Below are 22,907 nucleotides of genomic sequence, written 5' to 3'. Positions count from 1 at the left end.
AAAGCAGTACAGTGATGCAATGGTTGCTGAGAACATGCACATGATTGGGGTTATAACCAGTTCAGGCACCACAGACATGCATCACTGTGGTCACACTTACCTTCTTTACTGTCTCACTTTTTTGCCCATTTGTGCTTAATTTGGATATGTGAAGACTGAACACTTAGCACTTTTGAGTTTGTCAGAATGTTGTTGCTCCCAAAAATTGTTATACTGTGGCTTACATGGAGTATGCCTTGCTACAACCCCTGCACCTAATGTATAGTAGCAGTAGATCACTGATCATTGTTCACTACAGAGTAACAAGACATCCTGGGACTCTTACAAAAACCTACAACATAACTGTTTCTTTGAATGTGAAATGTATTTTGGGAGCATAATACAGTAAATGTTTTACTAACATCAGTTCATTTTACAGCATAACAACCAGAGAGAGAGAGATACCCATCTTAAGTAGAGTTCTGCCATGTATGTTTGCATGTATGCACTGTCTGTCGAACAACTGCATTTGTATATATCAGTCATCAAGCTTTTAGTATGGAGCCTTCCTGTAACACTTGACCTCTGCTTTATTGTGATATCCTGTTCTCCCTTTTTTTTAGTTAAAACTGCCTGTACTATTAAGTACTTTGTCAGTAGTGCTGTCAGTGGTGGGAAGTCTTATGTTGAAACAGTGGAAATAAAGTATTTTTAGATATGCTGCTTTTGCTGAACTTTAATCCACTTTCCTCTGAGTAGGTCTTTGGTCTGTACTTTTTTGTCTGCCTCTTAATACAGTTGTATACATACCTCTCAATTGTCCCTGATTTGGCCTCCTATTTTTATCCTGTCTCTTGTAGAATTTTTGATTTCCTGGTAAATCACCAAGGATTACATTCAGTCTCTGAGTCTAGACACTACAGTTACATCATTTTTATTGATCTGAAAATGATGTGAATGATGTGACTCCCTATTGAAATGTAGGCACTCAAAATGCCAAGTGCCAACAAGCCCAACAAAAAAAAAAGCCCGAAAACACAGCAGAAGAGCAAATCTCAAAAATCACTCTTCTCCTTAAAACTTCTTTTTTTGGGGGGGCCTCCTCTGCACCCCCCTGAACTTATATACTTATATATATATATATATATATATATATATATATATATATATATATATATATATCAACGCTGAGATTGCCATACCTCGGAGAAAATGACGTGTTCCAAGAATGTCATCTCAGTCTTATATATGGAAGTCTGATCTTTTGGCCATTCGATCTCAGTATTTTGGGATTGACTCTAGTGGGTCCTGACATTTCAAATGGTTACCAAATGCTGTTACTATATTAACTTTTTACGTGAATTAGAGTATTTGTTTAAAGTCCCTGATTTTGGGCCCTTGTCCTCCCTTTATTTTTTTTTTGGATTTTTACAGAATTCTTGAACCAGGAAGTCAAGAGGTATGCTTATATAGTGCACATTACTTGAAAGTAAAGTAGTATAGACTAGATAGCTAAAATAATATTGAAATCTACAATCTTGTGTGCATTGGCTGTGTACTAAGAGAAGCAGTCATCAAATCAAACAGGCTTGCTGTTTTTGAACTGTTTGTAAGTTTCTGTGAGGCCATTTTTGCTTGGGCTAAAGGAAAGTCTCTCTGTTGATCAGTGGCAGTGAAAAACATTGAGCAGCTTCCCTACCCCCCGTGGGAGTGGTTACTGACTTCAAACTGTAGTTTTATTGGCCGTATTGGGTCAATTCCTGGCTCTTTCCAGCCCCTGCTATCAAGCACGCTTTAGCAATTTTTTAGCGCGGAGTTGCCACTAGAGCAGCATCGGGCAGCGCCGGTTTAACAAGGTTAAACTTTTTCTGGCTCCATAAAGTCTGTTCTTCATTTTTTCCCTTAGAACTGCTCTACTAGTAATCTAAACGGTATATCCCTTAACTAAAAAGCGCAGCACTTGTTCCTAAAAAGCTTTTTTTTTTTTCTCCAAAAAAAAAAAAAAAAAAGCTCAGCACTTGTCTTAAGAGCATCTTCTTTTCAGGCTTAGCACTTCTGTATTATACAAAGTCCCTCACTAGCGAAACCCCCCCCCCCTCCCAGGAGTACCCACTTCCTTACTAAGTCCTCTCTTATTCAGTTACACCCCTAACTTCTTAATTTCTCTAGCATGTCGAAGGGCCAGATGCTGGCGTCCTCTCCTGTCCAGTTGGTGAATCTGGGAATATTGAGGCAATGTTACAATTGCCTCATGTACACAGACAACCCTCTCCTCCTCCCACATAACACAAATACTTGCGAGAGATGCAGCTATTTAGCCAAACTGGAGGCTGAGCTCTCTCAACTCGGGACTGGCAAGACCAGACAGGAGGAGAAGGCAACTACACACACCACAAACCCAGTCTCACATAAAGCTATCACAACAATGAATCAAACACATAAACACACAAAGACATACTCAGAGGCTCTGAGCAAAAATTTACCTAAACAGCAGAGGCCTCCAAAGCAGACACCCAAGCAACCGCCACCTCATGACACACCACAGGCAACACATAAACCACAAAATCAGTGTGCAAAGCAGTCACAGCCCTTAAGGCCAAATACAACACCAAACATACTTGTCATAGGTGACTCCATAGTCAGACACACTGACGTCCCACTCACCAGGCTGAACAAGGAGAGGGTCACAGTAAGCTGCCTATCGGGCGCTAGAATCCACCACATAACACAAGCACTGGTCACTCCACAGCAAGTACAAATATGACACAGTCATTGTCCATGCTGGTGTGAACGACCTGAGATGTACCTCCCTGGACTACATGAAAAGAGACATAGAGGAGCTCTCTGATTATGTAGCCCAGGCAGGTATGACCCTGACCCTGAGCAGCATCCTTCCTTCACCAAGAATGATGCCACAACATAGAGACAAGATGATCAGCTTTAACAATTGGCTTAATTTCTGGTGTCATTCAAAGGGGATCCAGTGTCTGTCTGCCTGGGATGACATGCTTGACAAGCCACGCTGCTTCACAAGGGACGGCTTGCACCTGTCTCCCCTGGGATTCCGGATATTGGCTAAGGCTCTTGCCACCCCCATAGTGCCTTTTTTAGGCAAGGCTCAAATTCTAAACCTACCACCCTAGAAAACAAAAATGGGAAGAAACTAAGGGTAATACTGCTCAATGCCAGAAGTCTAAATCTCAAAATGCACGCACTCGAGGCCCTTCTCAGTATGGAGAACATCGATGTCTGTGCTGTGACTGAAACCTGGTTCAAGGCTCCTGAGAGCACCCCGGCACTATCATGTTTTACCTCATATCATGCGTTCCGGCCCCAAAACCCGGACCACACCACAAAAGGAGGGGGTGTATCCATATTCATCAAGGATACCCACACCTCCAGGTTGGTGGTAATGCACGAATCATCGGAAACCATCCAGGTGCAATTAACCATAGACAAAACTGCTCTACAATTTGTAGCATGTTACAGGCCACCCTCTCAAACTCAGGAACCCCACACAGCCTTCCTGAAGACACTGGAGGGTATAAATGTATCTCCAAACACCATTATATTGGGTGACATCAACTACCCGAATATAGACTGGGAACATTACTCAAGCCCAAACTTTCTAGCCCAAAGGTTCCTGGAGTTCATAAATTCAAATGCCATGGAACAACTAGTCACCATTCCCACAAGAGGAGAAAATATACTAGATCTCATCATCACAAACATGGGGACAAAATGCTCCACACCGGAAGTATATCCCTCATTGGTGAGATCAGATCATAAACTAATCTCACTGGATATCCACATCCCGCGCCCACCCCAAACAAAAAAGACCACAGTGAAGAACTTCTCTAAAGCAAACTTCACACTACTCAAGACTGGTGTGGTATCCTTCAAGGCCCCCGAGCCAGTGGAAACCACAACTCAAGCTGCGGAAGCCCTTACAAATGCCTTTTACGAACACCTCCAGGACTGCATGGATCAGGCAGTCCCTAATAAAACCAAGACTCTTTCCACCAAGGGCAAACGTCCAGTCTGGTGGACCCCAGCCATAAACAAACTTTACAATAAGAGGAGAAAGCTGTTACATGATAGAGCAAAATCCATAAAAGAGAAGACACCTTTGATCATTATTAGTAAAAACATACGAGCACTCATAAAATCATCCAAGGCCAACTTTGAGAGAAAAATTGCCATAGATTCAAAAGACAATCATAAGACCTTCTTCAGCTATGTTAGAAACCTGGGTGGAAACTCCCAGATATGCACAGAATTAGTCCAAAATGATACAAAAATCACTGAACCCACAGACATTGCCAACATACTGGCAGACAGGTTCAGTGCAAACTTCACCCGCCCCCCCCAAAAGGAGAGATAACTATCCCAGTGGAGTGCAGACTCCCAGACATCTCCAATGCGCAGGTGAAAGCTGCTCTCTCTAAAGCTAAAAACACAGCACCAATGGGACCGGATGGTGTCCCCGGCTGTGTGCTACATGAACTCAATGAGGAACTAAACCCGCACATAAGGCAGCTGTTTAATCTTAGCCTTACCACAGGATACATGCCCAAGGAGTGGCGTACGGCAACTGTGGTCCCACTCCACAAAGGCAGTGCCTCTACGGACCCTGGTAATTACCGCCCCATAAGCTTAACAAGCCTGGTCTGCAAAGCTATGGAGAGGATCATAATGGAACTCATAAACAAAGACATAGGGGACTTGCAGACATTGGACCCGACCCAGTTTGGCTTTGTCAAGGGCAGATCATGCCTTTTGAACTTGGTCGACTTCTTCGAAACAGTCACCAAGGCCATTGATGAGGGAAAGGCAGTCCATACAGCCTACCTTGACCTTGCAAAAGCTTTCGACACAATACCCCACTCGGGTATTATAGAGAAACTTACCAGCTTAAATGTATACCCATATGTCACAAAATGGGTTGCAAACTGGCTAAAGGACAGAACCCACAGGGTTAGAGTAGCTGGCGCCATGTCAGACTCCAAGCCGGTCACAAGTGGTGTCCCACAGGGCTCAGTCCTTGGCCCCCTGTTGTTCGGCATCTACTTCTCAGACGTACAGGCAAACATAGGAGGACTATGGCTGACAAAGTTTGCGGATGACTGCAAACTGGGAGCCATAGTGGAAAGTACATCAGACACAGATATCCTTCAGAGGGGTCTCACGGAAACTGATAGCTGGTGCCAGAGCCATGGCCTGAAGTTAAATGCCAAAAAATGTATAGTCATACCCTTCGGGAAAAACAAGGTAACCCCAAGTTACCATATAGGTGGCAATCCACTAAGCACAGAAGAGGTTATCAGGGACCTGGGGACCCAGGTTGACAGTGGCCTTTCTTTTGACACTCACATTGATAAAGTGGTTAGAAAAACCTTCTACATTGCCCACCTGATCATGAAGGGATTCACATCCAGATCAAGTGAGGTCATTGTTCCCCTGTACTCTTCACTTATCAGACCCATGATCGAGTACAATGCCCCATTCGGGATGTATCTCACCCGACACCTGCAGCAATTGGAGGGACCCCAAAAGTTCCTCACCAAAAGGATAAAGGGACTCCAAAATCTGTCATATGCTGCCAGACTGAAGAAACTCCAGCTCTATTCAGTCGCATACCGTCTGCTCAGAGGTGACTTGTGCCTGACATACAAGGCCATGTCCAACCCGGAATTAATGGACATGCTCCACCTCAAAAAATCCAAATCTACCAGATCCACTAGAGCAAGCGACTTAAACCTTAGCACGGATATAAATAGGACATGCTGGAGGGATAGATTTGTCACCCAGAGACTCCCTATGTTGTGTAATAAAATCCCGGTCCATGTGAGGCAGAGCACCTCGCTGGCTCTGTTCAAGAGAAATCTTGACCGGTGGATGGGAGATCGTAAGTTTACCCCGGGAGTCATCTCTGTGTCACTGCTGGACAGAGGCACAACAAACTAATGGGCACAGTATTTTTTAACATAAGGGTTGGCATAAGCCACAAAACTCTGGGCTAGGCTTATAAATGCCTTAGGGCAGATAGCCTAGTATAAACCTATGAACCTATGAACCTATGAACAATGCAGAAAGATTCTTCATCTTGTAGGGTACAATTACTACAGTAGACAAAGTGATTGCCAAAACAATAATAAAAAAGGGAATAAAGCCCTAACTAATCCACAATATTGTGGTAAAAATGAGTCACATTGCTGTTCATGACAATTATAGTAGTTGCCATCTGAAAATCATGCAGCAGTGCCATTCACTGCACCTTAATGAGGAATGCAGGTTTAGACATGGATAATGGACTTGCATGCAGTAGACATAGTTGTAGTGTAGAATATTCAGCAATTCTACCACTTCTTCTGTGGTTTACCAGCTGGTGGTAGAATATTCAGCAATTCTACCACTTCTTCTGTGGTTTACCAGCTGGTGGTAGAATATTCAGCAATTCTACCACTTCATCTGTGGTTTACCAGCTGGTGGTAGAATATTCAGCAATTCTACCACTTCTTCTGTGGTTTACCAGCTGGTGGTAGAATATTCAGCAATTCTACCACTTCTTCTGTGGTTTACCAGCTGGTGGTAGAATATTCAGCAATTCTACCACTTCATCTGTGGTTTACCAGCTGGTGGTAGAATATTCAGCAATTCTACCACTTCATCTGTGGTTTACCAGCTGGTGGTAGAATATTCAGCAATTCTTCCACTTCATCTGTGGTTTACCAGCTGGTGGTAGAATATTCAGCAATTCTACCACTTCTTCTGTGGTTTACCAGCTGGTGGTAGACATTCCCCTCGTTGTCAACATCATATAACTACTACAAATGAAATTAAGAGCTGATGAATATCTATCCTATTATAAATGTTATTTGTGACTTACATAGCTCAGGCAAAGATATGACTGAGCAACATCAAAATGAAATTCATTGAGGAGAAATGCCTTGTTTTGGAAAAAAAACCTTAATTCTGTTCATAAGAAGACTGCTGCTGCATAGTTTGCAAATATCCTACAGACTCTTTAAAAGATTCTTCTAAGGGAACTAGGCATAGGATAAAAATCCATTGTAGTTGTCATACATTAGTACAGGGAGTTATTTACACACTGCAAGGAACCTGCGATAATTAAAATAAGAGAAAAATGCAATATAGTTATTTCAATAATCTGAAAGTCAAGGCTGAAAAGTTGTAAGGATATATGACCAAATTTGTAACAGTGAGGGATTTAAATGGGAGATGTCGCATGGATTAATGGAATGAATTTCCTTCCCCTTTTAGCTATCAGACAGTCAAGATTATTTATAATTCTCTTCAGTGGTATCCAAAAACCAAATTATGGTTTAATTCTCAGATATGAATAAGCAACACATTCTCTCATAAGGGAATGACTGATGACTCAAGCTATTCTGCAAAACAGTGCTGGATATGTGCTAGCCTAAAATGTTCCTAGTAAGGTTTAATCTTCTTTGCATCGTGAATATCTAAAATGCAGAAAACGTTCAAAAGGTAAGGGCACTTTTTATTCCTTCACAACAATGGTTACTAAGGTCTGTAATTTAAACACGTTTAGGAATTACTCACTAAACTTTAAGCAGCGTGTAACTGGCTTGGCTGTTCTTTTTCACTTACATAGCATGTCAGACATTTTTTTTCTTTTCTTTTGCATGGGAACTCGATTGCTACTGTGTGTACCAATCTAATAATACTAGTTGTTGCTCACTTCTAACTTGTGTTTAGTGACAGCAGTATAACATATGGCTAAAAATGGCATATTCAACACTTTTCATTCAATATTAAACTTGATTTTGCCACAACAAAACCTTGTATCAGGAAAAAATGTAAACAAACTAGGAAGAAAAACACATCCCTTAGCATCCCAGCCAGTCCAGTCTTTAAGTGACAGCAAACATAGCTTAAGTGGAATAGGTTCATAGGTGTTTACTAGGGTAATGACCACAAGGGCCTTTTTAAGGCTAGCCATGCATCCCAAATCTCTGACGAGTTCTGATACCCTTGATAAGTGTAAGCATGGGCTTGGGAGATGAAACATTTACAGGTTACCTGTTTGCATCAGAGACATAGGTGCCAAACCAAGGATGAATTTCTGGTTTCACATTCAGTTGTCCAAGTTGCACTTGAATTGGATTAGAGAGGAGCTCTGCTTCACATGGATGGGGAGCCTGTTCCATAGATGGGGTAGTCTCTGGGATACATACCTATCTCTCCAGCAGGTCCTATTTCTATTTATATCACAGGCAAGGTTTAAGTCTTTAGAACGGGTAATTCTGGTACTGTTTGTTTTGTGGATATGCAGGAGGTCCATCAGAGTGGGGTCTGACAATGCCATGTATGCCAGGCATAGATCTCCCCTCAAAAGCCTGTAGGAAACAGAATACAGGGATAGGGCCTTGAGGCAGTCGGATAGGACATATTACTTATGCCCTGTACTCTTTTAGTGGGGAACCTCTGTGGATGTTCCAGTTGTTGGATATGCCTGGTTATGTATATACCAAAGGGGGCATTGTGCTCAATGATAGGTCTGATGAATGCTGAATACAGTGGAACAATGACTTCCTTGGACTTAGATGCCATACCTTTGTTTATAAGTTGTGCAACATGGAAAGATTTCCTCACCACTGTAGACACATGATGATCAAAGGCTAGATTACTATTTATGTGTGTCCCTAAGTCCCTAACTACTGGGTCAACTCTAAGGGGTATGTTGTCAATATAATAGTTACCAGGGATAGATGACTTTCCAAAGGATACTATTATGCATTTCTTGGCATTTAGTTTTATTCCATGACTCTGACACCAGATGTTCTTGGGTCCCCTGTTTTCATAGTCCATTTCCAGAAGTGGCTGGAGGGAAACTGCAAAAGCAGTTAATGACTTTTCAGTGATTGTAGAGTTTTCAGTAGTGGAATTCTAGGTTTTCAGTAGTGGAATTCTAGGTTGCCCTAATTAAGTCTGAATTAGTATAACTTGGTATAAAATATCCATTGATTCCAATGATGTGAAATGAAAGATATAAGGTGGTATTCAAAATGAAGCATAAAGCAACCACACCTGTTAAATAGCGCAATAATGTCAGTGTAGTACAGCCTAATGGTTATTAGGTATGCATGAGTGTCACCTTAGCATGGTCATGATGGGGACAGTGCTGTATAATGAATCTTTACAGAAATAACACCAGCATTAACTATGCAGCTAACCTGAAAAAGCTATGCCTCATCGCATAACCTGGGGACAGTGGCATGGAAGCAGCATGCCCAATGCTATGCACAGTCATGTGCATCAAAGTTTCCCATGATTGCTGCATGGGCAAAGCTGGATGTCCACACAAGGGCATTACAGCAGAGTGTCAGCTGATTCTGTGATACAAATGGAAAAGATTAAGGAGATAGGACTTTTTTAAATAAGAAACATCTTTATTAAATTATCAAGTATGACATAGGCAATCATACATTTATATAAATGAAAACAAACCATATTGACATAATTTAATTGTAAACATTATACATCACAAACCATATTGACATAATTGTAGTTGCAAACATTATACATCACTTATAATCTATTCAGTCATTGTCAGCCAAACATTAAATAGCTCATACATATCCTGCCTTCTTTTCAACCTCGTTCCTCCTCTGCATTTATTGTTCCCACATTCCCATTTTTTCCTATGTAATTTGGTCCTACACTTTTCTAAAGATCCAGATTCCAATTTTTTTATCTCTGTTACTATAATCACTACTTCTAGTAAAGTTGGTTTAGACTTTGATTTCCATTTCCTAGTAATTGGTTTTTGGCAGCCACCATAATTGGACTCAGCAAGGCCTTACTATGTCTAGGCAATTTTGATTCTGTATCTTAGCTCAAAAAAATAATTTCCTTAGTTACACCAATTTGCTCACCCAGTATCTCTAACAGAGCAGTCTGCAGGGAATCTTTACAGTCTGCCAACGCATTACACTTCCATATAATATGTTCCCAGTTACCTCTTGCTTCCCAATCACACCTCCAACATTTGCTGTCTACCGGAGAAAAAATTCTTTGAATTCTACTTGGGGTGTAAAAATACCCATGTAAACACTTATAAGCAAAGATCCTGAATCTTCTAAACTTTGTTGTTGCAAATTTGGGAGACACATATATCCCCCCATTGTTTCTTTGTGAATTGCTTATCCAATCTCTCTTCCCAATCCTATCTAACCTCCTCTGATTGATTCTTATACTTGTCATGCAATATTTTGTATGGCCTACTAATTATTTTTTTAACAGCAGCTTCTGTTCTAGATTCTACTAAAAACTCTACCAGTGCTGGTCTTTCACTTAGGATCCCCTATTTCTTTCTCTTTGCCTATACTCTGATATCAATCCTTAATAGGGAAGACAATCTCTATCCTGCAGTCCAAATAAATTCTTGGCCTCCTCCCATTCTATTACATTTCCCTCTCTAATTATTTGCTCTTGATACTTTGGTTCTTTTACCAGTTTTTTCCAATAAATTCTAGCCCTTTCTTGCCTATTTTCTATATCCCTAATTGCAGTCATCCCTATCAGAAGAATCTCCTTTCTCCATTCTCATGTTGGCTTAGTTCTTTTAATACTTTCTGCTACTTTATGAATGTAATATTCTGCATGGTTACTGTTATTCTCCTTAAGGATCTGCATCCAGAATCCCAGTCTCTTCTTATTTCTTGAGGAAATGGGGAGACAGGACTATCAGAAATGGGGATCATATAGCAAGAAAATAGAAACTGGTGAGTGGTGTGGTGTGGTGGAGGAAAATAAAATCTATACTATTTTTTGAGGACAGGTGCATTTGTTTTTGTTTTAGAAGAAGGACAGAGGGAAAAGTAGCATGGGAGAGCTGTGGGTTGGAAGGAGGATATAGGGATGGAAGCACGGGCATGCAAACCTATAACTCATGCAAAATACAGACAGGAGAGATAGTGACACAAAAGGGGAGGGCAAAATTGGGGACTGACATAAGGTATAAAGGTGGTGATGGGAAGGTCTGGATTACAAGCGGGGAATGGGGAGTGATACAAAAGGGTAGCAAGCGCAATAATGGGGGATAGGGAGATGTAAAGATCTGCTAAGGTGGCCCTGAAGGGAACCCACCCAGTGATCAGTCACATCTATGCTGACACTCCTGGTCAACAAATGTAAATAAATAAATAAATATATATATATCATGGGTGGGTTATACCTCTGGTGTTCCAGTTGGCTGCAGGACTCGACAAGCCACACAAGGAGGCACTCCAGAGTGACAACATGAGCATTAAGTTGCCAGTCCATCTCAGTCTTCATCAGTCACCACTCGACACACTGGATGGCCCAGAAGCCTATGTCCCTCACTGGATTACAATGTGGAAAAAAGATTCCTAGACAGTTTCAACAGTAGTAGCAGCAACAGGGCTAATAAAAAATTTACAGTTGTACTTAAATACATTACCAGTACATGTAACCCTATATGAAGTGCAAAAGGGGCAAATTTGGGGTACTTTGTGAGTGTTAAGAAGATGATTCTTGGCAAACATCAAATAGTAAATCAATACTAATCTCATGAACTTTAAAATCATAACCTATCTTAGGAACTGGATCCACTTCCATTATGGCAATAGAAACCCAAAACATTTGATGGAATTAAAAAAGGAGCAACTGAGGCCACCAGTGAGCCTGAAAGGCTGCCCTCTACAAGGTGGCCTCTCTCACCCTGCAGATTGGCAGTTCTGGAAACTGCTGCAGGCCCATCAGTTAGCACAGTGGCCAGTAAAGAGCATTGTGCATCTGCCTCACTTTTACCTGCACCACTGGTGATCTTATAACGAAAGAGCATATAGGAAAAAAAGCAAAAACACAACATAAAAAAAAATGGAAAAATGTGGAAAGATTTACAGATATGGAAATGTTAAGTCATATGTAGTACGGTTTATTAAAATATTACCTTAAATGGAGAAAAACAAAATAACATACTATAACATACTGCAAACGAAGTGAAAAAAAAATAATTAGGATAATATAAGTACAGCACTTCAGTTATATGTGGCAAAGTTTATTAAGATATTAAACTACCTAGAGAAAAAAATAACAAAAGCCAAATAACAAGTAAACAACGGAGAAAAAAAACACAACTACAATTGCTTAGTAATATGTCCTACCGGGCTCCCTGTTGGAATGCCAGCATTCATCATGCCTGAATGCCAATAGACAAAAAAAGATCAAAACTGGAAAAGCGAATCTCGAACATAACTCTTTTCCTTTAAACTTGTTTTTGTGTGTGGGGGGCAAGCCCTATTGCATCCATGAAGTGGGGGTGGAAGACCCCCATACCCCCCTGAACTTGTATATACCAACTCTGAGATCACCATACCTTGAAGAAAAGGGAATGTACTGAGAAATGTACAGTTCAGATTTGGTATATACAAGCCCATTCTTTTAGCTATTCAGTCTCTGCATTTCCATACTCATTCTTGTGGGTCCCAACTTTTCAAATGGTTACCATTCTACAGTTTTGCTATAATATTACAACAGTGCCAACAATACACTGCACTTGCCCTGCTGCCTGGACAGACTGGAATTTGTTCTCTGGCAGGCAGTCCTACTTTTCTCAGTGTCTTGTGGTACTGGAAAAGACAAAAGCACTAAACACAGCATTTCTTTTGACAACAGAAGAGAATTACAGATGCAAGTGCTATGCCTTCTTTATAGTCACGAGGCAAAAGCAAACCGCTTACAATTAAAAGGTTGCTCTACTCTCCAAATCTCTTTTTTTCCACTGGCAGAGAAGGTCTGGGTGGTGCCAGTACAAGTCAATATATTTATGCCAGCACTGTTCTCAACAGTGGGTGATTCCAGTGCAATGATCACCATCTTGGCAAGATAATCCCAGACAACCACCTTATTAAAGGGGTCCTCATAGTCCCCTAGCAGGCACTCTCGATGATCTATGTCCCATAGGTATAAAAGAGTTATGCACTTTCTGCTTCGCCAGGTGAGAGTCCAGGCAGAGTCTAACATTGCTGAGGCCATGTCCACTTGCTAGGTCAGCTATTACTCTAACTCTACTCATCTTACCATTTAACTCTACTCATCTTACCATTTATACTAAAACCCTTCTACTTCCTGATGACATTCACCCTAATCCTAGTCCCCTTTCATCTTCACCCAATCCAAACCACCCTTTGCTGTCCCACCTCCAAAAACTTAACCATTTTCTAAATGAACATACAAAGCATTCTTAACAAAACCACTGAATTCCAGTCCTGGATTGCCCACCATACCCCGGATATCATAACCATACCCGAAACCTTTCTGAAACCACACATTTCAGATAATGAAATCCTACCCCCCTCGATATAATATTTTTCACCTGAATAGAACCCCCCGCCCAAAAAAAGGAGGCAGCATTGCCATACTCTAATCTGAGTAACTAAACCTTTCCCCTTTATCTATCCCACTCACAAACTTTCACCCTGCTGAACTACTAATACTAAATTATTTAAACACACATAAAATATTTGCAATCTCTGCCATCTATATCCTGCCAAGTAAAACCATCCCTGTACTTGAAAACATCCTTTCATGGATCTCTCACAACATACCCTATGAAACAATCATCCTTGGTGATGTAAATATAGATTGAAAATCACTAACCTCTGACTCACCCATTTCCATTATTAATCTGCACGGCTTCTCCCAAAATATCTCTACCCCAACATACATGAATAAACACTCCAATAAAAGCTCCATCCTTAACTGGATTCTGACATCAGATCCAAACCTCTATCACAGCCCCTTCCTAGCCAAAATCTGGTACTGTTCTTGTTCAACCTCAGGAAAAACTATATCCCTAAATATGAACATGTAATTACTTATACCTTACTCCCCCCTTCTTCACTCACTTCCTTACATCCATCAGCTTCTCTCCTCTGACTCTTGTTGTTGTTGTTTGTCTTTCGGCTTTTTCCCAGTAAGGGGTTGCCACAGGGGAACTCCGGTCCGCCAATGATTGGCAGTAGATTTTTACGAAACGCCGAGGTGCCAGCTCGATGCCCAACCTTCAATGAAGGCACACCCATTTACGCACGCATGTCTTTCGAACGCTACCCAAATGCAGGGAGGACATGCAGACTCCACACAGAAGGCACTCCCAAGCCAAGCCGAGAATTGAACGGGAGAACCTCTTGCTGTGAGGTAACAATGCTATATGCAATATCCATGTTTTTACACCCACTTTATATTGCAGTTCTTGTCTGTATTATACTAACTTACCTTTAATTTTTCTAAACTGGCTAATGTGGTTTTCACATTATGTCTAATTTTTAATTATTTAAACTCTAGATTTTTTTTATCTTTGTTGTATTATTTTTTGAAGATGGTAAAACTATTATTACTAGAATATTTTTTCAGCCTCTGCTGAAAAGGAGTACCAACCCAGTTAGACTTTTCCAGAAATCAAATGTTAATAAATAAATAAAATAAAGAAAGGAGAACAGCATTTTCATGACTGCAACATTATTTGCAGTGGTTATTATTCATAGGTTCATAGGTTAATAGGTAGGTACTAGGCTATCTGCCCAAGGGCATTTATAAGCCTAGCCAGAATGTGTTGGCTTTCACCTCCCTTTTAGATTAGTTTCCTGAGCCTCTGTCCAGCAGGGCCACTGAAGTGATCCCAGGGGTAAATTTACAATTTCCCATCCACTCGTCAAGATTTCTCTTGAAGAGAGTCAGTGAGGGGCTTTGCCTAACATAGATTGGGATTTTATTCCAGAGCGAGTGAAGTCTCTAGGACAGGAATCTATCCCTCCAGCATGTCCTATTTATTGTTGTGTTGAGGTTTAAATCCCTAGAGCATGTGGCTCTAAGAGATTTGGTTTTCTTGAGGTGGAGCATGTCCATTAATTCTGAGTTAGACACGGCCTTGTACGTCAGGCAGAGATCACCTCTGAGTAGGCGGTAAGCAACCAAGTAGAGCTGGAGTTTCTTTAGTCAAGCTGCATAGGGCATCTGTTTGAGGCCCACGATCCTCTTGCTGAGGTACTTCTGTGGTCTTTCCAGCTGTTGCAGGTGTCAAGTTAGGTACATCCCAAATGGGGCATTGTACTCTATTATGGGCCTGATGAGCGATGAGTAGAGGGGCACAATGATCTCTCTTGATCTAGATGTGAACCCTTTTGTGATTAGGTGGGCTACATAGAAGGATTTTCTAACCACATTGGCAATGTGATTATCAAAGGAGAGGTTACTATCTACTTAGGTCCCCAGATTCCTAATTACATCTTCCGTACTTAGTGGATTACCACCTATGTGGTAGTTTGTGGGCACTTTGTTTTTCCCAAAGGGGATGACTATGCACTTTTTGGCATTTAGCTTGAGGCCATGGTTCTGACATCAGGTATTCATCTCCGTGAGACCCTTCTGGAGGATGTCTTTGTCAGCCGGAGAGTCGATTATGGCCCCCAGTTTGCAATCATCTGCAAACTTGGTCAGCCATAGTCCTCCCATGCTTGCCTGTACCTCAGAGAAGTATATACCAAACAGGGGGGGTACCAGGACTGAGCCCTGTGGGACGCCACTTGTAACCGGTTTAGAGTCGGACATGGCACCCGCAACTCTGACCATGTGAGTTCTATCCATGAGCCAGTTGGCAACCCATCTCGTGACATAGGGGTTAATGTTCAAGCTGGTAAGCTTATCTATAATGCCAGAGTGAGGAATGGTGTTGAAGGCCTTTGCGAGGTCCAGGTAGGCTGTGTGGACTACCTTTCCCTCATCTATGGCCTTGGTAACCGTTTCAAAGAAGTTTTAGGAGGCAGGATCTGCCTTTAACAAAGCCAAATTGTGTAGGGTCCAGTGTCTGGAGGTTCCCAATGTCTCTGTTAATGGGTTCCATGATGATGCGCTCCATAGCTTTGCAGACCAAGCTAGTCAGGCTTATAGGGCGATAGTTCCCAGGATCTGTTGTGGCACCACCTTTGTGGAGCGGGATAACTGTTGCTGTGTGCCATTCTTTGGGTACATAGCCTGTGGTAAGGCTGAGTTTGAACAGTGAATTTGGGTGAGGGGTTAGTTCATTTTGGAGCTCATATAAGATGCAGCCTGGGATACCATCTGGTCCCATTGATGCTGTGTTTTTGGCTTTGGAAAGGGCTGTTTTCACCTGTGTGTCTGTGATGTCTGGGGCTCTACATTCTTCTGGGATGGACACGGGCCCTTTTGGGGGTGAGGGGGGGGTAAAGTTTGCACTGAACCTGTCAGCCAGGATGTTGGCAATGTCAGTTGGTTCAATGTATTTTTTGCCATTTTGCACTAGCTCAGAGCAGATCTGAGAGTTGCCACCTAGATTCTTGACATAGCTAAAGAAGGCTTTGTGATTATCTTTAGAGTCATTGGCAATTTTTCTTTCGAAGCTGGAAAATAAAACATGGTGAAATAAAGTATCGAGGAGAAAAAACTATTATCCAAAGATGTAGAAAAAAATGAATAAGGGAATAGCTTTAGACATCCAAAATAACTTCACATCAACAAAATGCATCATTTGGATAAGTGAGAAGAGAGGAGAAAACAACAGCTGCATTCAAAAACTGCTGTGCAAGGGCTGAGGGAGCTGTCATTTGAAAAACAATAACATTAATAACTAAAGTAAAGAGTGGGAACTGAAGCCTTAAACTAACTGCTTATTAAATGAAATGACATTGTGAAAGTAGAATAAGCTGATAAGTATGCATTTAAAACATATGGACCTCATACATAAGGCTGTAATAATGGTTTCAAAAATATGATTAACTGTATAGGTTCATAGGTTCATAAAGGTTACTAGGCTATAGGCCCTAGGACCTTTATAAGCCTAACCATATTATACCCTTGCTCCCATATTAACCAAGATGTATGGTCTATATTTGCAGCACAAGTCTATGATCAGCACTGGCTGCCAAGAGGGACATAGATGACACCCCAGGGTAAATTTACGGTCCCTTATGCAGTTGTCTAAGTTATGCTTAAATAGAGCCATTGAGGAGCACTATTTTACATGACTTGGAAGTTTGTTCCAGAGGAGTGGCAATCTCTGGGAGACATATCTGTCTCTCTAGCATGTCTTGCTAATGTCGTAGGCTAAGTTAAGATCCCTAGAGTGAGTGAATCTTGTCTCATTTGACTTGGAGATGTGCAGCATTTCCATTAGGGCAGGGTCTGAGACTGCTCTGTAGGCCAGGCACAAGTTGCCTCTCAGCAGCCTATAAGATACAGAATACAGTGACATGACCTTCAGTCTGGCCATGTAGGTCATGTGTTGAAGGCCCTGAATTTTCTTGGTGGGAAACCTCTGAGGTCTCTCCAGCTACTTCAGGTGTTTGGCGAGGTATATACAGAAGGGAGCGTTGTACTCTATTAGTGGTCTGTTGAGGGATGAGTACAGGGGAGTTATAACATACTTAGCTCTGGATGTGATGCCTTTACTTAGATGTGAAACACAGAAGGCCTTCCTTACCACTGTGGACACATGGTGATGGAAGTTAAGGTCACTGTCATCCTGTGTTCCCAAATCTCACACCACAGGGTTTGAGCTAAGGGGTACTGTTAATATTGTAACTTGCATGGGACTTCCCCTTTGCTGAAAGGGATGATAATGCATTTTTTTGCATTTAGTTTAAGTCTGTGACTTTGACACCAGTCATTTGTCTGTGTAAGCCCTTTTTGTAGAATGTCAACATCATTGGGGGACTCAATGATCGCACCCAGTTTGCAGTCATTGGCGAACTTAGTAAGCCACAGGCCATCTATTTTCACCTGGACTTCTGAGAAATAGATTCCAAACAGTAGGGGGTCCAGCACAGATCCTTGTGGTATACCACTGGAAACAGGTCTGCTGGTAGAGGTGGAATCACCATCTTTGACTATGCATTTTGTCAGTGAGCCAGTTGGCTACCCATCTAGTGACATATGGGCTAATTCCCAGCTAGGTGAGTTTCTCAATGATGTCTGAGTTGGGGATTGTGTCAAATGCCTTGGCTAAGTCATGATAGGCTGTATGTACTGTTTTGCCTTCATCCAGGGCTTTGGTGACATTGCCAAAGAAGTCCACCAGATTTAATAAGCATGATCTACCTTTACCAAAGCCAAATTGGGTCGGGTCAAGAGTTTGAAGATTACCCATGTCTTTGTTGATAAGGTCTGTGATGATTCTCTCCATTGCCTTACAGATAAGGCTGGTTAGGCTTATGGGTCTCTAGTTCCCCGGGTCGGTTGGTGAACCCCTATGTGTAAGGAAATTCCTGTTGCTGTTTTCCACTCTGCTAGGACAAAGCCAGTACTTAGACTGTGGTTGAAGAGAGTGCCAAGTGGTTCAGCTAGGTCCTGTTTTAGACCATTTAGTAGGCAGCCTGGGATGTTACCCCGTCTCATAGAGGCTGTGTTTTTGGCCATGGAGAGTGTGGTTATGACCTGCTCTTTGAAGATACTAGGTAGAGGATTGGTGACAGGTATGCTTTGGGGTATGTCTAGCGGGAACAGAGAGGTGAAGTTTGCACCAAATCTGTCTGCTAGCAGGTTGGTGATGTTCTCAGGGTCAGTATAAGTGGTACCTTCCACTACTAGTTCGGCACAAAGCTGGGCCTTCCCTTTTAGATTTCTGACATAGTTAAAGAATGTCTTGTGATTATCCTTGGCTAGGGATGCTAGTTTAGCTTTGTAGTTGGCTTTAGAGGACTTTACAAGATATCTAATTTGCTTGTTCAAGTTGTGGAGGGTGTCCTTTCACTGCTGAGTCTGTTCCCTCTTGTTCGTAGACATTAGTTTCTTCCTCTTGTTGTATAACCTATGTATGCTTGATGTCCACCAGGGTGGCTGTTTTTTTTTTTTTTTGTGAGGGCCTTCTTTAGATCCATTCAGGTACAGCCGAGTCTATACTTTTGTACAGGTGTTTATACAGGGCATTTATGTACACCTCTGTAAAAGAGTCATCGTTGACAGTGGTAGCAGGGGGTTTGAAACTATTTATCAATCGCTTAGGAGGCTATAGTTTGCTTTGGAAACATTTTTCATCCTTTTTGCTCTTGAGGGGAGTCAGGTATGACCATTACTTAGAACAAGACTGATTTATGATCAAACCTTACCAGGGAGGGCAACACACAGGGGGCAGTGCAAAGACCCCCTATGTTGATGAGTAATAAGTCTAGGACACTTGATCCCCTTGTGGGGGTGCAGACTATCTGTTCCAGAGCATTTGTATTAACAAAGTCCAAGAAACTTAGGGCAAGGGTGTTTGTGCTCATATATCACTCCCAATTGATGGAAGGAAAGTTGAAATCACCTATGACCAAGGTGTTTGGCTGTATAGTGCCTGACTCAAGTAGGTCGAGGTAGGCAGAGTGGTTCTCATGGTTTATGGTGGGGGACCTATAGCTAACAATGATATGACAGGGGGTTTTACCTACAGTTAGTTGGACTTGGAGTAGCTCTAGGGAGTCATACTGTTTGACCCAGTTTTGATGTGTATTTGTCTTTAATGAAGATGGATACACCTCTGCCTTTAGTTCTTTTGTGTTTGTTTTGAGGTCTGAATGTGTAGAAGGCATTGTAGCCGTGCATGGCCGGGGTGCTTTCTGTGGCCTTGAACCATTTCTCTGGGACTGCACAGACATCGGCATCTCCCAAGGTAAGGAGTGCTTCCAGTGAGTGCAGTTTCTGATTTAGACTCCTAGCATTAAGCAGCATAACCTTGGGTTTGTCTCTAGTGGATATCACAGGGTAATAAGGCTGAAATCTATTAGTCCTAGTCCCATCACTACATCAAGAATTTCCTAGGCTTCGTAAATTACTTAACTCCAATCCACAAAAAGAGAAGAAAATAGTCCCCACCCCCTGGCTAGCCACAGATATTAAACAATTTATGTTACAAAGAGATTGGACTTGGAAAACATGGAAAATACAGCAGTCTGTAATAGCTTTCTAAACATACAGAGCCCTAAGTATGAAAGTTAAAAGCTTAACACCACTGTTAAAGAAAATCTGTTGCCACAAATTACACGTCATTTTAATGACTCAAAATAACTGTGGGAAAATATCAATAAATGAATAAGCCTTGATCATAAAACACAGCCAAATCCACAATATTGGCTACACATTTAATATGTATTTCATGCAAATAACCACTCCCCTAGTACAACAACACAATATGAGCAGCGCTAATAACTTAACAACTGATCAAGGTCACTTTGTCATACACCCTGTACCTATTGAATAAATAAAGAAAAGATTAAAGAAACTCAAGCCAACCACAATAGCCTCTGATCTGCTGCCACCACAGGTGTCAGGGGGCCTACACAGTCTATGTAGATGCATATGTTTTTAAAAATACAGAGACAGTACCATGATAGAATTATTTGGTGTGAAATGCTGCACATACTTAATGACACAAGACTATATCACTGACAGTCTCAAAGTGTGAAGTAGCAATTGCATACTTCGCAAATTGGGACTATCAGGTCAGCGGAACATTCCTTTGCTATGTTAATTGACAAATTAGTCATTTACAAGTTTGGCTGCCACTGGATTATTCTTATGTTTTGGTGAGCAGTTTTTTGTCCTAAACAAGTCCACTAAAAGAATCTCTATGTTCTAACAGAAAAAAAAGCTGGACCATACTGAAGAAACAAGCTACTTCAAGTATAGGTTTAACATGTCTTTAGAACAAATTAGTGAAAATTCACAGGGTTGCACATGTGAATGTACTGTGAAGTGTACATGGCCATACACAAGTCATGGTACATTTTTGCTATTTTGCAAACACCCCTACATGGTGCTGCATGACCCTCCAACACGAATGCTAATGTGACATTTCAAGAGAGAGGCATATGCTACTTAGCCATATGCTGTCTTCCTGGAACTGCCTCCAGGAAGGCATCTACATGGCCGAGTGATTCAAGAAAACAATCAAATGAGTAAATCAGCATGGCCAACCCTACCCCATCCATCATGGTAAGAAACACTGACAAAAATCCTTGTTCAGCTGTTGACCACAAACATGTTGGGGGTAACCACTGGACACCATGGCTTACTTTTAAAGTGCCATAACAACACCAGCAGCAAACTAGGATTGTGGGTGTGGGGACACACACAAAACCATCAGTGGTGCATCTGTAAAGTGCAGTACTGGCACTAATGCTACTATGGGAACAGGGGTGGGGGGATACACTTGACCACCAGGGCTTACTTTACTTACTATAATGCCACCAATATTGCAATGAGGATGGGGTGTGTGGAAACTACTGGACATCAGGGAATGCTTTAAGCCCCATGATAGCACCAACATTACTATGGGGATGGGGGAACCACCAGGCACCAGGGAATACTCTATAAAGTACTCTAAGGCATAGAACAGCATAACAGGAATGGGGGGGACCACTGGACACACCTTAAAGTGCCTTATGGCACCAATGGCAGTCCATGGTTCAGGGGAGGAAGAACCGCGATACAGCAGGAATAAAGTGAAGTGTAGTAATATGATAGACGTCATGAGGGTAATGGGGTTGGGGGAACCACTAAACCAATAGGAATGAGTCTTTAAAGTGCTGCAAAGACACTGACATTGTAACAGGGATCAGGAGTGAGGGGATGGACTAGACTACCAGGGCCTAATACATACATGCCATAATGGTACTAAAGTATTACAGAGGTGGTGGAGTCACTGCAGGGTAGGAACAGCTACATGGACTGTGGTGTGTGTGTGTGTGTGTGTGTGTGTGTGTGTGTGTGTGTGTGTGTGTGTGTGTGTGTGTGTGTGTGTGTGTGTGTGATCCCACTGCCTATGTGAGCAGCAGATTACTACCATGACATGCAGCTCAGCCATCATTTGCACGTTAGAGTAGTAACTACAATTCAGGAAAATTCTAATTATCTGATAAAGAGGGCACGTCATGCCTGACAGGTCATTCTATCATATGCTTTACAATTTGTGCTAAGAATTTTAATGAATTCCTGTGACTATATTTAAAGTGAAATCACCACAATAATATTATTTAAATTGAGATGTGTATATGTGTGTGCTTTAGTTTATTTTCACACGTGGCTCTCTTTGAGAAGGTATTTAGTGAGACTACAATGTTCTGCAGGACAATGAAGATCAAACTCAAACTCTGACTACAAACAGTGGGTATGCTAAGGAAGCAATGACAGATTATAATAATAATAATCATAACAATAATAATAATTTGTTAACCAGGTAAGCTTGCTGTATGCACAATCCCTTTTCAGGGGTGGTCCAGGAGCAATGTCTGGTTAAGTGACTTGCTTAAGGTCACACAGTAGCCAAATGTGGGCTGAGGGAATCAAACCCTGTACCAAAGGAACTACAGCTCCCATCCTTAACCATATGAACCAGCTGCCAGGTAGATAATAATATGAATGTTCCTATAATGTTAAAACAATTGTCAACAGCACAAAATATCAAGAAAACTGGTGCTTGTAATACCTTAAGTCTCCAGTATTATAATCATCATCAACATCAGCCCCTTTTTCCCATTTTCTACATGGTGTCGGGGTGTTATGTTACTCTCTCTCCATTCAGTGCCACACTCCTGCCTTCTTCAACACTCATGCCTGACTATCACAGATCCTTTCTCACACAATCCATCCACCTCTGCTGGATGTCCTCATTTCCTCTTACCTTCTTCCTGTCTGTCCCAAATCTTCTTTACCAGATTGTCTTGCGCTTTTCTGCACGTGTCTGAACCACCATAATCTGTTCCCCTTGATCCTTTCTGCAATTGGCGCTACGTTGGCTTCTGCTGTTATGTGCTCATTTCTTCATCTGTCCCACAGTTTGCATCCTACCACCCTTCTCAGGCACTTCATTTCCATCACCTCTAGCTTCCTCATCTGTTCTGCCTTTACTGCCCAGGTTTCTGTAC

The sequence above is a fragment of the Protopterus annectens genome, chromosome 6.part0 (genome assembly GCF_019279795.1).
Source record: "Protopterus annectens isolate FY-2018-M chromosome 6.part0, PAN1.0, whole genome shotgun sequence".
NCBI lineage: Eukaryota > Metazoa > Chordata > Ceratodontiformes > Protopteridae > Protopterus > Protopterus annectens.
Note: the sequence above shows the minus strand (reverse complement) of the source record.